General features: G+C 37.6%; 1 protein-coding gene across 1 annotated transcript in view; it reads right to left on the reverse strand.

The window, feature by feature from the left end:
- LOC129643919 (EGF-like and EMI domain-containing protein 1) overlaps positions 1-16,300 on the reverse strand; it is a 614,705-nt gene that overhangs the window by 165,721 nt on the left and 432,684 nt on the right. The gene's annotated exons all lie outside the window — the stretch shown is intronic.

Raw genomic sequence — 16,300 nt, forward strand, 5'->3', positions numbered from 1 at the left:
AGCGCAACATTCAGAAAATGAAGATCATGGCATCTGGTCCCATCACTTCATGGCAAATAGATGGGAAAGCAATGGAAACAGTGGCTGACTCTATTTTGGGGAGCTCCAAAATCATTGCAGATGGTGATTGCAGCCATGAAATTAAAAGACGCTTACTCCTTGGAAGTTATGACCAACCTAGACAGCATATTAAAAAGCAGAGACATTACTTTGCCAACAAAGGTCCGTTTAGTCAAGGCTAGGGTTTTCCCAGTAGTCATGTATGGATGTGAGAGTTGGACTCTAAAGAAAGCTGAGCGCCGAACAATTGACGCTTTTGAACTGTGGTGTTGGAGAAGACTCTTGAGAGTCCCTTGGACTGCAAGGAGATCCAACCAGTCCACCCTAAAGGAGATCAGTCCTGAGTGTTCATTGGAAGGACTGATGAAGCTGAAACTCCAATACTTTGGCCACCTGATGCAAAGAGCTGACACATTTGAAAAGACCCCGATGCTGGGAAAGATTGAGGGCAGGAGGAGAAGGGGACAACAGAGGATGAGATGGTTGGATAGCATCACCGACTCAATGGACATGGGTTTGGGTAGGCTCTGGGAGTTGGTGATGGACAGGGAGACCTGGAGTGCTGCAGATCATGGGGTCGCAAAGAGTCAGACACGACTGAGCGACTGAACTGAACTGAATTGAATTGAATTGAATTGAACTGAACCACTATATCTTTAGGTCTTCCCTGTAGCTCAAAGGGTTAAGAGTTCTCCTGCAATGCAGGAGACCATGGTTTGATTCCTGGGTCAGGAAGATCCTCTGGAGAAGGGAATGGCAATCCACTCCAGTGTTCTTGCCTGGAAAATCCCATGGACAGAGGAGACCAGCGGGCTACAGTCCATGGGGTCGCAAAGAGTTGGACATGATTGAGCAACTAACACTACTACTATATCTTTGGCATTGCACTAGACAGTGTAGGGGAAGGTAAAAGGGTAATTTCATGATTTCCAATGGTTCAAATCCAGCTGGGGTGGAGGACTAAACAGAAGTGTGATGTGGTTGTGTCCATGTGCTGGATATGTCCACCGCCCACTTCTTAACTTGTGTTCAGAAAGCACCCTTACAGATAGGGCTTGATTTTATGTACACCCAACCAGCTTCCAGTTGCTAAGCATTCCAAATTATCTGTAGGTTTGATAGTGAGTGACCTGTTCTGCTCAAAGTAGCCACTTCTGTACGCTGACTTGCTGACAATGGTATTTGTTTTATGAGGTAATTGTGGCTGGAAGAGAGAGACGGTGGAGAGGGCAGAAAGGAAGTGGGGGGTAGCAAGTAAAGATGGGAGAGTGAAGAAGAGAGAGACAGGGGTGGGCAATGAGCTAAGTCAGGACCAGCCGAAGAAGCTGACAATGTAGAAGCATTGCCAAAGGGGAGATGAGTCTCCATAATGGTAGAATCAAGACTGCAGAGCACTGATAACCAAAAAAAAAAAAATGATGCAGAGTGGGGTTTGGTGCACCTCAACTGGATAAAACTGATTTTGCCTGAGGCCTGGCTCTGCAGCTGTAGAAATAAATTTTATTAGTTTTTAGGTAAATTTTTGGAGAAGGCAATGGCACCCCACTCCAGTACTCTTGCCTGGAAAATCCCATAGACAAAGGAGCCTGGTAGGCTGCAGTCCATGGGGTCGCTAAGAGCGACTTCATTTTCACTTTTCACTTTCATGCATTGGAGAAGGAAATGGCAACCCACTCCAGTGTTCTTGCTTGGAGAATCCCAGGGACAGGGGAGCCTGGTGGGCTGCTGTCTATGGGGTCGCACAGAGTCGGACACGACTGAAGTGACTTAGCAGCAGCAGCAGCAGCAGCAGGTAAATTTTCATTGAAGTGTGCCATACACATACAAAAGTAAACATGTCTTAAGTTTTGTTAGGGGAAGCACACTGACTGAAACTGCCCACCCTGGCCAGGCCCCTACTAACCATTTGCATGAGTTGTTTTACAACAGGAGGTCCTGGTAAGGAACATGGAACTAATAAGCCACCACCAACTGGAAGAGTTCAGGAAAGGTCAAAAGGAGACACCACGTATCCGACCACCTCCCAGAATCCTTCTTGCTGGTATCCATCTTGGCTGAGTGATGTGTGCACCACCAGGAAGGACTCTGAGTCAGAATGATTGGCTAAAGACAACCGGGAAACTAATCCCATCACCATAAAACCCAAACTGCAAGCCACATGGCAGAGCAGTTCTCCTGGATTCCCTTACCTTCTGCTCTCCACCCTGGTGCCCTTTTCCAATAAAGTCTCTTGCTTTGTCAGCACATGTGTCTCCTCAGACAATTCATTTCTGAGTGTAAGATAAGAGACCACTTTCAGGCCCTGGAAGGGGTCCCCCTTCCTGCAACAGTTTGATAAGTTTTCAAACATAAAATATAGCAATGCAACCCCAAGAAACAGACCATTACTAACACCCAGAGTGTTCTGCCTAGCCGAAGATAACCATCCAAATATTTAACACTATAGGTTAGTTTTGTCTTTCTGAGTTCTACATAACTGATCATACTGTGTATATTTTTGTGTCTGCCTTCTTTTGTCCAGTATTCTGTTTGAGATTATGAAACTGTACCTGTAGTCTGTTCATTTTTATTCCTGTATATCATTCACATATATGAATATACCATATTTTTTATTTACTCATTTCATAGTTAATGGGAATTTACCTATTTTATTATTTTTGGTTATTGTAAAGAGTGTCTCAATGAACATCCTCACACATGCCTTTGATAGACCTACATATACATTTCTGTTGGGTAATATATCTAGGATTGGAATTGCTGTGTCAAAAGCTACGTTAGATTCTGCTTTAGTAGTACAGCCAAATGGTCTTCTAAAGAGGCGATTCTAATTTACACTCCCATCAGTGGTGTGTTAGAGACCAGATGCTACTCGTCCTTTGTAGTGCTTGGGATATTCTATTTTGTTTTGTTTTTCATTTTAGCTCTTCTGGAGAGTATACAGCAGCATCACATTGTGATTTTAATTTGCATTTTCCAGGTGATTAATTAGGTTAAGTACCTTTTTCATGTTATTGGCCATTTGGATAAAATCTTGTTTAAGTGCTTATTCAAATATTTTGTCCATTTGTTCAATCAATTCTTAAAATACTGGTTCTTTAACTAGTGGATCACATAGGATGCTAGAGAAATTGTAGCAGTGTTTATCCTTGTCTGGCGTCTGAAATTATAAAGATACATTTTAACATTTCACTGTAAGGAATACTGTGTACTGTAGGGTGTTTTTTTTTTTTTTAATAGATTACTTTTATCAGATTAGGAAAGTTCCTGTCTACTTTAGTTCTTAAGGATTTGTATCACAAAGAGGCCATTTTTCCACTTTTTTCTATTATCTGAAAAAATTTTGTTTAAGGTTTCTTCTTACTCACATGTTTGGAAGAATTCAGTTATAATACTGTCTGGGCCTGGGATTGTGTTTGTGTATGTGTGCATTGACTTTTAATTATTGATTCCACTTTTCAAATAAATAAGAATAAGAATATTCATATTTTCATTTAAACATGTTATACAAATTATGTTTGAGGGAATTTGTCCATTTCATATAAATGTTCAAATTTATTACTGTTAATTTATTCATAACATTCTCATCTTTTTAATGCCTGTTCAATTTGTAGCAAGGTTCTTTTCCCATTCTTGAAATAAATAATGTGCATCTTCTCTTTTCATCTCCATCAGATTTTTGTCCATCTATTTATCTAGTTGGAAAAACCTGAACAAATAATTTGGCCAACCCAATATCTTCATATTTTCCAAGGACAAACTTTTGGCTGTATTGATTTCTTTCAGTGCTCTGCTTCTAAGTTCTTGATTTTGAAATTTAGTTAACTGAGTTTTGGCTTTTCTTCTTTAAAAATATTTCTGATTACCTATAAGTATAAAACAAACCATCTTTAAACTAAGTGACTTGTAGAGGCAATTTACTATTATCTTTCACATTTCTGGGGATTGGAGAGTCACCTGGGTGGTCCTTATTTGGGTTTTCACATATGCTAGCCATCAGGTGACAGCTTGGGTTAGATTTGCACACATGTTTATTCATTCAGATATTGGGATTTGGGCTGAGAGGAACATGGGCTTCCCAGTGGCTCTAGTGGTAAAGAACTCCCTGCAATGCAGGAGATGCTGGTTTGATCCCTGGGTCGGGAGGATCCCTTGGAGGAGAGCATGGCAACCCATTTCATTACTCTTTCCTGGAGAATCCCATGGACAGAGGAGCCTGGCAGGCTACAGTCCACAGAATCGCAAAGAGTTGGACACATCTGAAGCAACTGAGCATGCACACAATTGGAACATATGAGAGACTGCTCGGGCATCTCTCTTTATTTCCATATGCCTAACTTTGAATTTCTCATTGCCTGGTGGTCTCAAGATAAAGACATTTTACCAATACATGGTGGTTATCATTACCCAGAGAGACAAGTCTAAGAGATCCAAACAGAGGCTGTAAGGCTTCTAATGACCTAGCTTTGAAAGTTACATAGCGTCCCTTCTTAGACATTTATTGGATAATGCAGGCACAGGTGAGCTGAGATTCCAGGAGATGGAAGAATTTCTTCTCACAATATGGGCTTTGTAGGTGTGTCCAGGGAAGCAAGAAATTGGTGGTAGCCTTCTTGGAGAGAGTGTATCACCCTGATATTCATTTAAGGCTATACATTTTCCTAAAAATAAGGACTATCTGCATCCCACAGGCTTTGCTATGTTATGACTTAATTATCATTCAACTCAAAATACTTCCTAATCTAAATCAACATTTTTTGTTTGGGTCATTTTAGGTATATTTGGGGGGTTTTCAAACATTCGAGCAACTTTGAATCATCTTGTTATTATGAAATGATGGATTAATTCTCCTGTGTACAGAGAATATGTTCTTCATGAAGATTTATATTCCAGAATATGGTCAATTTTGGTTTTAAAAAAAATCTGTATTTACTTGAAAGTAAAGTATATCTTACAGTTGCCAGGTGCTATGCTTTCTGTATGTATATATGAACATATAATTATGTGTGTATGTTAGCTGCTCAGTCATGTCTGACTCTTTGTGACCCCGTAGACTATACCTCACTGGGCTCCTCTGTTTATGGAATTTTCCAGGCAAGAATACTAGAGTGGGTTGCCATTCCCTTCTCCAGGGGGTCTTCCCAAACCAGGGATCGAACCCAGGTCTCCCACATTGCAGGCAGATTCAGATATTTCAAATATGTATGACACTTATACATTTAGGAAAAATGTATAATGAGGTCAAGTTTATTAATCACGCTTCTCATATCTTTGTATCCTTATGAACTTTTAATGTTTGTCAATATATCAGTTAGTGAGAGGCATAGTAAATTCTCTCTGATTTTACATTTGTGTTTTATAATGGCAATTTTTGGTTTATTTATTTTGAAGCCCTATTATGAGTGGCAAACAAGTTTAGAACTTCCTCATCTTCCAACAGATTAAACCTTTGCTGTTGTAAAATGTTCCTCTTTAGCTCCAGCTACATTTTTTAATTAAAATATAGGTATTAGAAAATATGGTCCTGTCTAAGACATGCCTAAGACACTTTGTCCATGCCAAAAAATTCTTGATATTTGGTCTTGTACAAAAACTCCATTAGACATCTTGTCCATAAGACATCTGGTTCACACCAAAAGGTCCCAGATATTTGGCCTTGTCCAAAAACATTTTATTTTCTAAACTTTACTTTTAAATTTTTGTGTATTTGCTAAATTGAGAAATTATATTCATGTATCTTTGTATGTGTTATTTTAAATAACTAATATCTTTAAACTATAGTACTATATCATTGACTTTTAATGTAATTACGCACATATTTGGATTAAATTTACCATTTATTTTCTTATTTTTCTAAATTTTCATATATTTTACATTACTTTTGCTCTCTATATCCTTTTAAACTTATTATTTTTAGTGTTTTATATGCACTCTTTATTAGGTTGTCAGTTAAATATTACTTTATTATCCTTTTAGTGGTTACTGTAGATATTACAATATCTATTATTAAAGTCTAATATAAATTAGTATTTTAATCACTTCCCTGACAATCCTAGAAACTTTAACATCTTTATGCTTTTTCTGCTTTTTATATTATTTTTATTATGTTTTTGAATTTCAGATATTTAGAAGGCATAAGGATTTATCATTTCTATTTTACATAGTCAATAGCAATTTAGCTTTATCCACATATTTGCCTTTTCTGATATTTATCATTGCTTCTTTTACTTCTATGCTTCTTTTTGGAATAATTTTCCCACTGTCTGAAAACTGCTTTTAGTGTTTCTCTTCCTATGGATTTGCTGGCAATGCTATTTTTCCAGATTTTGTTAGGAAATGACATTTTTTCACTTAATTTTTAAATAAACTTAAAAAATTTAGAACATTTTCAGATTTACATAAAAATTGCAAAGATAGAGAGTTCCCATATACCCCATTTATTTCATATTCCATTAGTATACATATCTACATTAGGATGGTACACTTGTTTTAATTAATGAGCCAATATTGGTATATTATTAAATAAAATCCATACTTCATTTAGTCTTTCTTAGTTTTTAACCTAACTTCCTTTTTCAGTCCCAGGATCCCTTCCAGGGTAACATATTACATGTAATTGTCGTGTTCCCTTAGGTTCTTGTTGGCTTTAACAGTTTCTCGGCTTTTCCTTGCCTTTGATGACCTTGACAGTTCTGAGGAGTATCTTACAGAATGTCTCTCAATTTGGATTTTTATGATGTTTATCTTATTGTTTGACTGGGATGGTGTGTTTTGAGGAGGAAGACCACAGCGGTGAAGTGCCATTTTCATGATCGTATCAAGAGTACACACTATCAACACCTGACTTAGCCCTGTTGATGTCAGCCTTGATACCCAGGCTGACAGTGTCTGTCAGATTTCTCCACTCTAAGTTTGGTCTCTTCTTCCTTTCTGCACCAGTATTTGTTGGAATGAGGTCATTAAGCACAGCCGACATTTAAGGAGTGCAGATATCCTTCTGAGGTCCTCCTTCAGGGTGAGGTATATATGTAAGTTATTTGAAACTCTTCTGTACAGATTTGCCTATTCCTCCCATTTATCACACTATAATTTTTGAAAAGTATCTTCAGTGGAATAGAATCATAGATTGACAGCCATTGTCTTTAAGCATTTTGAAAGTGACATTTCATTATCATTTAAATTTCCTTTTGCATGTAATGTGACTGTTTTTCTCTGCCTACTTTTAAGATTTTCTTTTTGTTCTGTTTCTGATGTTTTACTATGATATGCTTTAATGTGTGGTGGTTCTTTTTTTTTTTTATAACTTTCCTCCTTGGAATTTAAGGTACATCATAATTCTATGGTTTGATGTCTTTAAGTTTTACAGAAATTGTTCTCACAATTTTGCCCATTTTATCTCTTCTTTTCAGCACTGCATAACACTTATTTGTGAGACTTTTGATTTTTATGTCACTTTTCTTATGATATTTTGTGTTTTGTTCTACTGTTTTTTTTTTCTTTATTTGCTTCCATCTAGATATGGTCTCGGAGAAGGCAACAGCACCCCACTCCAGTACTCTTGCCTAGAAAATCCCATGGACAGAGGAGCCTGGTGGGCTGCGGTCCATGGGGTCACTAGAGTCGGACCCAACTGAGCGACTTCACTTTCACTTCTCACTTTCATGCATTGGAGAAGGAAATGGCAACCCACTCCAGTGTTCTTGCCTGGAGAATCCCAGGGACGAGGAATCCTCGTCCTGTGCTGGGGTCGCACAGAGTAGAACATGACTGACGCGACTTAGCAGCAGCAGCAGCAGCAGATATGGTCTACTGACCTGTCATTTAGTCATTAACTCTATAAACAACTGTTCATAATATACCTTTAGTTCCATCTACTGCATTTTCCATTAAAGTTATTATATTTTTCATTTTTAAAATATATAGTCGATTATTTTGTAAATTCTATTTCTTAGGTGAAATTTTTCATTTCATCAACAATTTGCTCATTTTTACAAATCCACTCTTTTTTGACTTGCTTTATAATATTGAAGCTGGATCCTGTAAATAGTTTTTCTTTACCAGGTTGTACAATGATAAGCCTTAGTGAAGGGTACTGTAGGAATGCTGTAAAGGAAGAGACATTAGTTTGACTCCAATGTTTTCTGTTTCAAAGGCAAGTACACTGCAGCTGTCAGCAGGATACTTCCCTCTCGTTGGGAAGCTGACCTGTCAGCAAGCAGCTATTTTTCCAGTGGTCCATACCCTTCAGCAAGTCTCACCAGTGCTCCATCAGCTTTCCATTGAATCTCACTGCCACCCCAGTGGGCAAGTTTCTGCCCACCATCCCTGGCCAGCAGCACCTCACCAAACTTTCATACCACCCATTGGGCAACAACTAAACCTCTCTAATTAGATGTAAATTTCAACCTGGTGTGAAAACCAGGAGACTGTTTCTAAGTTCCTTTCTTGGGCATTCTCCTTCAGTCCTGGACATAGTGACTTTTCCCTATATCTGCTAGTCCTATATTTTTTAACATTCTTTTAACAATTTTTAATACTTTATCTCCAATTTTCAATTAATAAGTTGTATAGTATGATTTCTTTTTTCCTGATTACTTCTTTGCTGTGGTTTCACAGTCTTACTCAACTCTGGGATACCTTATCTCCAGAATTTTGAGCTCTCAAACTTTGGATTCCATGATAGGTCTGAATTTGAATTTACATCTTCCCAACCTAGAGAGGCTGATGACTCTTCTTTCTGCCTTTTCTTCCTACTAGCAGCAATTTTCTTCTCATCTTTAGGAATTTTCTACTATGTCACTAATGAATCAGTCCCTCAAGGGGAAACCTTGTCTCACTGATATTCCTGGCTGCCATGATATTCTCCAATGTCTTCAGATGAGTGATTTTTTTTTTTATATTACATACCACTTTTCTATTTGTTCTCAGCTAGAGAACTGGCCTGTTACCATATAGACCATTGTAGCCAGTAAAAGAATACCTGTTTACACTATTTCTTGATCCCCCTTACTTTTCCTTGCATCAAACCAAAGAAAATTCCATTAACGGAGGCATTATGTGCTTGTTTATTTTTCTTACAACATGAATCAGTCAGTCAGCCAGGAATTCATGATTAACAAAGAATCAGTTCAGTTCAGTCGCTCAGTCGTGTCCAACGCTTTGCGACCCTATGAATCGCAGCATGCCAGGTCTCCCTGTCCATCACCAACTCCCGGAGTTGACTCAGACTCACGTCCATCAAGTCGGTGATGCCATCCAGCCATCTCATTCTCTGTCGTCCCCTTCTCCTCCTGCCCCCAATCCCTCCCAGCATCAGAGTCTTTTCCAATGAGTCAACTCTTTGCATGAGGTGGCCAAAGTACTGGAGTTTCAGCTTTAGCATTATTCCTTCCAAAGAAATCCCAGGGCTGATCTCCTTCAGAATGGACTGGTTGGATCTCCTTGCAGTCCAAGGGACTCTCTAGAGTCTTCTCCAACACCACAGTTCAAAAGCATCAATTATTCGGCGCTCAGCCTTCTTCACAGTCCAACTCTCACATCCATACATGACCACAGGAAAAACCATAGCCTTGACTAGACGAACCTTTGTTGACAAAGTAATGTCTCTGCTTTTGAATATGCGATCTAAGTTGGTCATAACTTTCCTTCCAAGGAGTAAGCGTCTTTTAATTTCATGGCTGCATTACAAGACTCTAAAAATAGGTCCAGAGCCTTGCAAAATATCATAGAGAGAAAGAACAGTGAAAGCTGATTTCCTCAGAAATATCTGGGTACAAGTTTACATATTATTCTCTAAACTTAGTTTGCTGAGAAAAAAAGGAGGTATGTTGGGATAGGTCAAGTATCAAGAGTCCTGTGATTTCACATTTAAGAATTTGTCCAAAAATATATTCCAATGGAATTCAACTCTGTTAGCACCTTTCCAGCAGCACCTTTCCATACTTAACATTACACAGACCTCATAATGAACTGATAAAATCATTAAAATTGTGCTTATTCAAAAAAGCTATGGTCATTAAGAAGAAAACCGAAAGTCATATATATGTTAAACAAAGCATTTATTACAACTGAAATGTTCATCAATATGGAAATAAGTAAATTAAATGTATCACTTCAGTGCACTCATTACAAGTCATAATTGCGATGGCTATAAATCAACATGGAGAACTATTATATTGAAATAGGTTACAAATTGTTTCTCTGTTTTAGTTACAACTATAAAAGCTACATATTCTTATGAAGAAAGTTTGGAAAGATGAAAAATTAAATAATTTGACATAATAATAGTAGAGTTATATCTTTTAAATTTTGGTTTTGGATGTAATATTATTTGTGCCATCATTACTTTAAAAAATAGGTGTGACATATTAATCAAATTAACAAAGATCAAACACAAAGAACAAATATTAAAAGCAGCAAGGGAAAAACAACAAATAACACACAAGGGAATACCCATAAGGATAACAGCTGATCTTTCAATAGAAACTCTTCAAGCCAGGAGGGAATGGCAAGACATACTTAAAATGATGAAAGAAAAGAACCTACAGCCCAGATTATTGTACCCAGCAAGGATCTCATTCAAGTATGAAGGAGAAATCAAAAGCTTTTCAGACAAGCAAAAGCTGAGAGAATTCTGCACCACCAAACCAGCTCTCCAACAAATACTAAAGGATATTCTCTAGACAGGAAACACAAAAACGGTGTATAAATTCGAACCCAAAACAATAAAGTAAATGGCAACGGGATCATACTTATCAGTAATTACCTTAAACGTAAATGGGTTGAATGCCCCAACCAAAAGACAAAGACTGGCTGAATGGATACAAAAACAAGACCCCTACGTATGCTGTTTACAAGAGACCCACCTCAAAACAGGGGACACATACAGACTGAAAGTGAAGGGCTGGAAAAAGATTTTCCATGCAAATAGGGACCAAAAGAAAGCAGGAGTAGCAATACTCATATCAGATAAAATAGACTTTAAAACAAAGACTGTGAAAAGAGACAAAGATGGTCACTACATAATGATCAAAGGATCAATCCAAGAAGAAGATATAACAATTATAAATATATATGCACCCAACACGGGAGCACCGCAGTATGTACGACAAATGCTAACAAGTATGAAAGGAGAAATTAACAATAACACAATAATAGTGGGAGACTTTAATACCCCACTCACACCTATGGATAGATCAACTAAACAGAAAATTAACAAGGAAACACAAACTTTAAACGATACAATAGACCAGTTAGATCTAATTGATATCTATAGGACATTTCATCCCAAAACAATGAATTTCACCTTTTTCTCAAGCGCACATGGAACCTTCTCCAGGATAGATCACATCCTGGGCCATAAAGCTAGCCTTGGTAAATTCAAAAAAAATAGAAATCATTCCAAGCATCTTTTCTGACCACAATGCAATAAGATTAGATCTCAATTACAAGAGAAAAACTATTAAAAATTCCAACATATGGAGGCTGAACAACACGCTGCTGAATAACCAACAAATCACAGAAGAAATCAAAAAAGAAATCAAAATTTGCATAGAAACGAATGAAAATGAAAACACAACAACCCAAAACCTGTGGGACACGGTAAAAGCAGTCCTAAGGGGAAAGTTCATAGCAATACAGGCACACCTCAAGAAACAAGAAAAAAGTCAAATAAATAACCTAACTCTACACCTAAAGCAACTAGAAAAGGAAGAAATGAAGAACCCCAGGGTTAGTAGAAAGAAAGAAATCTTAAAACTTAGAGCAGAAATAAATGCAAAAGAAACAAAAGAGATCATAGCAAAAATCAACAAAACCAAAAGCTGGTTTTTTGAAAGGATAAATAAAATTGACAAACCATTAGCCAGACTCATCAAGCAACAAAGGGAGAAAAATCAAATCAATAAAATTAGAAATGAAAATGGAGAGATCACAACAGACAACACAGAAATACAAAGGATCATAAGAGAGTACTATCAACAATTATATGCCAATAAAATGGACAACGTGGAAGAAATGGACAAATTCTTAGAAAAGTACAACTTTCCAAAACTGGACCAGGAAGAAATAGAAAATCTTAACAGACCCATCACAAGCACGGAAATTGAAACTGTAATCAAAAATCTTCCAGCAAACAAAAGACCAGGTCCAGACAGCTTCACAGCTGAATTCTACCAAAAATTTAGAGAAGAGCTAACACCTATCCTACTCAAACTCTTCCAGAAAATTGCAGAGGATGGTAAACTTCCAAACTCATTCTATGAGGCCACCATCACCCTAATACCAAAACCTGACAAAGATCCCACAAAAAAAGAAAACTACAGGCCAATATCACTGATGAACATAGATGCAAAAATCCTTAACAAAATTCTAGCAATCACAATCCAACAACACATTAAAAAGATCATACACCATGACCAAGTGGGCTTTATCCCAGGGATGCAAGGATTCTTCAATATCCACAAATCAATCAATGTAATACACCACATTAACAAATTGAAAAATAAAAACCATATGATTATCTCAATAGATGCAGAGAAAGCCTTTGACAAAATTCAACATCCATTTATGATCAAAACTCTCCAGAAAGCAGGAATAGAAGGAACATACCTCAACATAATAAAAGCTATATATGACAAACCCACAGCAAACATTATCCTCAATGGTGAAAAATTGAAAGCATTTCCTCTAAAGTCAGGAACAAGACAAGGGTGCCCACTTTCACCATTACTATTCAACATAGTTTTGGAAGTTTTGGCCACAGCAATCGGAGCAGAAAAAGAAATAAAAGGAATCCAAATTGGAAAAGAAGAAGTAAAGCTCTCACTGTTTGCAGATGACATGATCCTCTACATAGAAAACCCTAAAGACTCCACCAGAAAATTACTAGAACTAATCAATGACTATAGTAAAGTTGCAGGATATAAAATCAACACACAGAAATCCCTTGCATTCCTATACACTAATAATGAGAAAACAGAAAGAGAAATTAAGGAAACAATTCCATTCACCATTGCAACGGAAAGAATAAAATACTTAGGAATATATCTACCTAAAGAAACTAAAGACCTATATATAGAAAACTATAAAACACTGGTGAAAGAAATCAAAGAGGACACTAACAGATGGAGAAATACACCATGTTCATGGATTGGAAGAATCAATATAGTGAAAATGAGTATACTACCCAAAGCAATCTATAGATTCAATGCAATCCCTATCAAGCTACCAACAGCATTCTTCACAGAGCTAGAACAAATAATTTCACAATTTGTATGGAAAAACAAAAAACCTCGAATAGCCAAAGCGATCTTGAGAAAGAAGAATGGAACTGGAGGAATCAACCTACCTGACTTCAGGCTCTACTACAAAGCCACAGTTATCAAGACAGTATGGTACTGGAACAAAGACAGAAATATAGATCAATGGAACAAAATAGAAAGCCCAGAGATAAATCCATGCACATATGGACACCTTATCTTTGACAAAGGAGGCAAGAATATACAATGGATTAAAGACAATCTCTTTAACAAGTGGTGCTGGGAAATCTGGTCAACCACTTGTAAAAGAATGAAACTAGAACACTTTCTAACACCATACACAAAAATAAACTCAAAATGGATTAAAGATCTAAACGTAAGACCAGAAACCATAAAACTCCTAGAGGAGAACATAGGCAAAACACTCTCCGACATACATCACAGCAGGATTCTCTATGACCGACCTCCCAGAATATTAGAAATAAAAGCAAAAATAAACAAATGGGACCTAATTAACCTTAAAAGCTTCTGCACATCAAAGGAAAGTATTAGCAAGGTGAAAAGACAGCCTTCAGAATGGGAGAAGATAATAGCAAATGAAGCAACTGACAAACAACTAATCTCGAGAATATACAAGCAACTCCTATAGCTCAACTCCAGAAAAATAAATGACCCAATCAAAAAATGGGCCAAAGAACTAAATAGACATTTCTCCAAAGAAGACATACAGATGGCTAACAAACACATGAAAAGATGCTCAACATCACTCATTATCAGAGAAATGCAAATCAAAACCACTATGAGGTACCATTTCACACCAGTCAGAATGGCTGCGATCCAAAAGTCTACAAGCAATAAATGCTGGAGAGGGTGTGGAGAAAAGGGAACCCTCTTGCACTGTTGGTGGGAATGCAAACTAGTACAGCCACTATGGAGAACAGTGTGGAGATTCCTTAAAAAACTGGAAACAGAATTGCCTTATGATCCAGCAATCCCACTGCTGGGCATACACACTGAGGAAACCAGAAGGGAAAGAGACACAAGTACCCCAATGTTCATCGCAGCACTGTTTATAATAGCCAGGACATGGAAGCAACCTAGATGTCCATCAGCAGATGAATGGATAAGCAAGCTGTGGTACATATACACAATGGAGTATTACTCAGCCATTAAAAAGAATACATTTGAATCAGTTCTAATGAGGTGGATGAAACTGGAGCCTATTATTCAGAGTGAAGTAAGCCAGAAAGAAAAACAGCAATACAGTATACTAACGCATATATATGGAATTTAGAAAGATGGTAACAATAACCCTGTGTACGAGACAGCAAAAGAGACACAGATGTATAGAACAGTCTTATGGACTCTGAGAGAGAGGGAGAGGGTGGGAAGATTTGGGAGAATGGCATTGAAACATGTAAAATATCATGCATGAAACGAGTTGCCAGTCCAGGTTCGATGCACGATACTGGATGCTTGGGGCTGGTGCACTGGGACGACCCAGAGGGATGGAATGGGGAGGGAGGAGGGATGAGGGTTCAGGATGGGGAACACATGTATACCTGTGGTGGATTCATTTTGATATTTGGCAAAACTAATACAATTATGTAAAGTTTAAAAATAAAATTAAATTAAAAAAAATAGGTGTGAGATGTATGGCAAAACCAATACAATATTGTAAAGTAATTAGCCTCCAATTAAAATAAATAAATTTATATTAAAAAAACAGAATAAAACAATAGATTATATAATTTTTGGTGACCATTCAAAGGAAAATAATTTCTTTTTTTTTGGAGGGATAGATTTTTGCTGTCATTAAATTCTTATGGAAATCTGTTTGAACATAAGGACCATTGGATAAGACAATGAACATTTTCAACAGAGGCTTTTCCAAAATGTTAACATTTTCTGGGCTTCCCTGATAACTCAGTTGGTGATGAATCCACCTGCAATGCAGGAGACCCCAATTTGATTCCTGGGTCAGGAAGATCCCTGGAGAAGGGATAGGCTACCCACTCCAGTATTTTTGGGCTTCCCTTGTGGCTTAGCTGGTAAAGAATCTGACTGCATGGCAGGAGACATGGGTTTGATCCCTGGGTTGGGAAGATCCCCTAGAGAAGGGAAAGGCTACCCACTCCAATATGCTAGTCTTGAGAATTCCATGGACTGTATAGTCCATGGGGCTACAAAGAGTCAGACACAACTGAGCAACATTTTCTACAACAATTTTTGACTAATATTGACCTGTACTGAAAGATGAGGCCTAACCTGTGAGTGTTAGTCATTCAGTCGCCTCCAACTCTTTGCAACCCCATGGACTGAAGCCTACCAGGCTCCTCTGTCTATGGAATTCTTCAGGCAAGAATACTGGAGTGGGTTGCCATTCCCTTCTCTAGGGGATCTTCCCAAACCAGGGATCGAGTCAGGGTCTCCTGCATTGCAGGCAGATTCTTTACCATCTGAGCCACCAGGGAAGCCCAAGACCTAACCTAAAACAGCATATTATGACAAAATACTCCAATTGAAAGCTGAATCAATATGGTCCAAATTGCCTCTGCCAGATTTTTACCTGAAATAAGTGTAGAATTTTTAAAAAGAAAAGTAATGCTAGTTTGCATACCCCAAAGAGGGCTTTGAAAAATAATCTATGCTTTTGGACCACATTTATACTTTCTATGTGTTTTCCAGTTCATCACAGTCTTTCCCACAACTTATCCCTTCTCACTCATTTAATCTCATTCATTTATTTTATTTAACTGGCTTTAAAGGCATCTGACTTGACCCTTCCTGGTCTTAAGATCTGGCTTCAAATCCTTGAAGATTCACATACCTCTGTCAGGGAAGGCCTGGATAGGAATGGAGAGGAGGACAAGGAGAAGGAACACTGTAGCATAACTTCTCTAAATCAGTAAGTGGGTTGACTTGCTTGTACTGCTTTTATATTGGGTAGCTCTCAACTTAAAATATGTTTAAATAAATTGGTT

The sequence above is a fragment of the Bubalus kerabau genome, chromosome 2 (assembly GCF_029407905.1).
Source record: "Bubalus kerabau isolate K-KA32 ecotype Philippines breed swamp buffalo chromosome 2, PCC_UOA_SB_1v2, whole genome shotgun sequence".
Classification (NCBI taxonomy): Eukaryota; Metazoa; Chordata; class Mammalia; order Artiodactyla; family Bovidae; genus Bubalus; species Bubalus kerabau.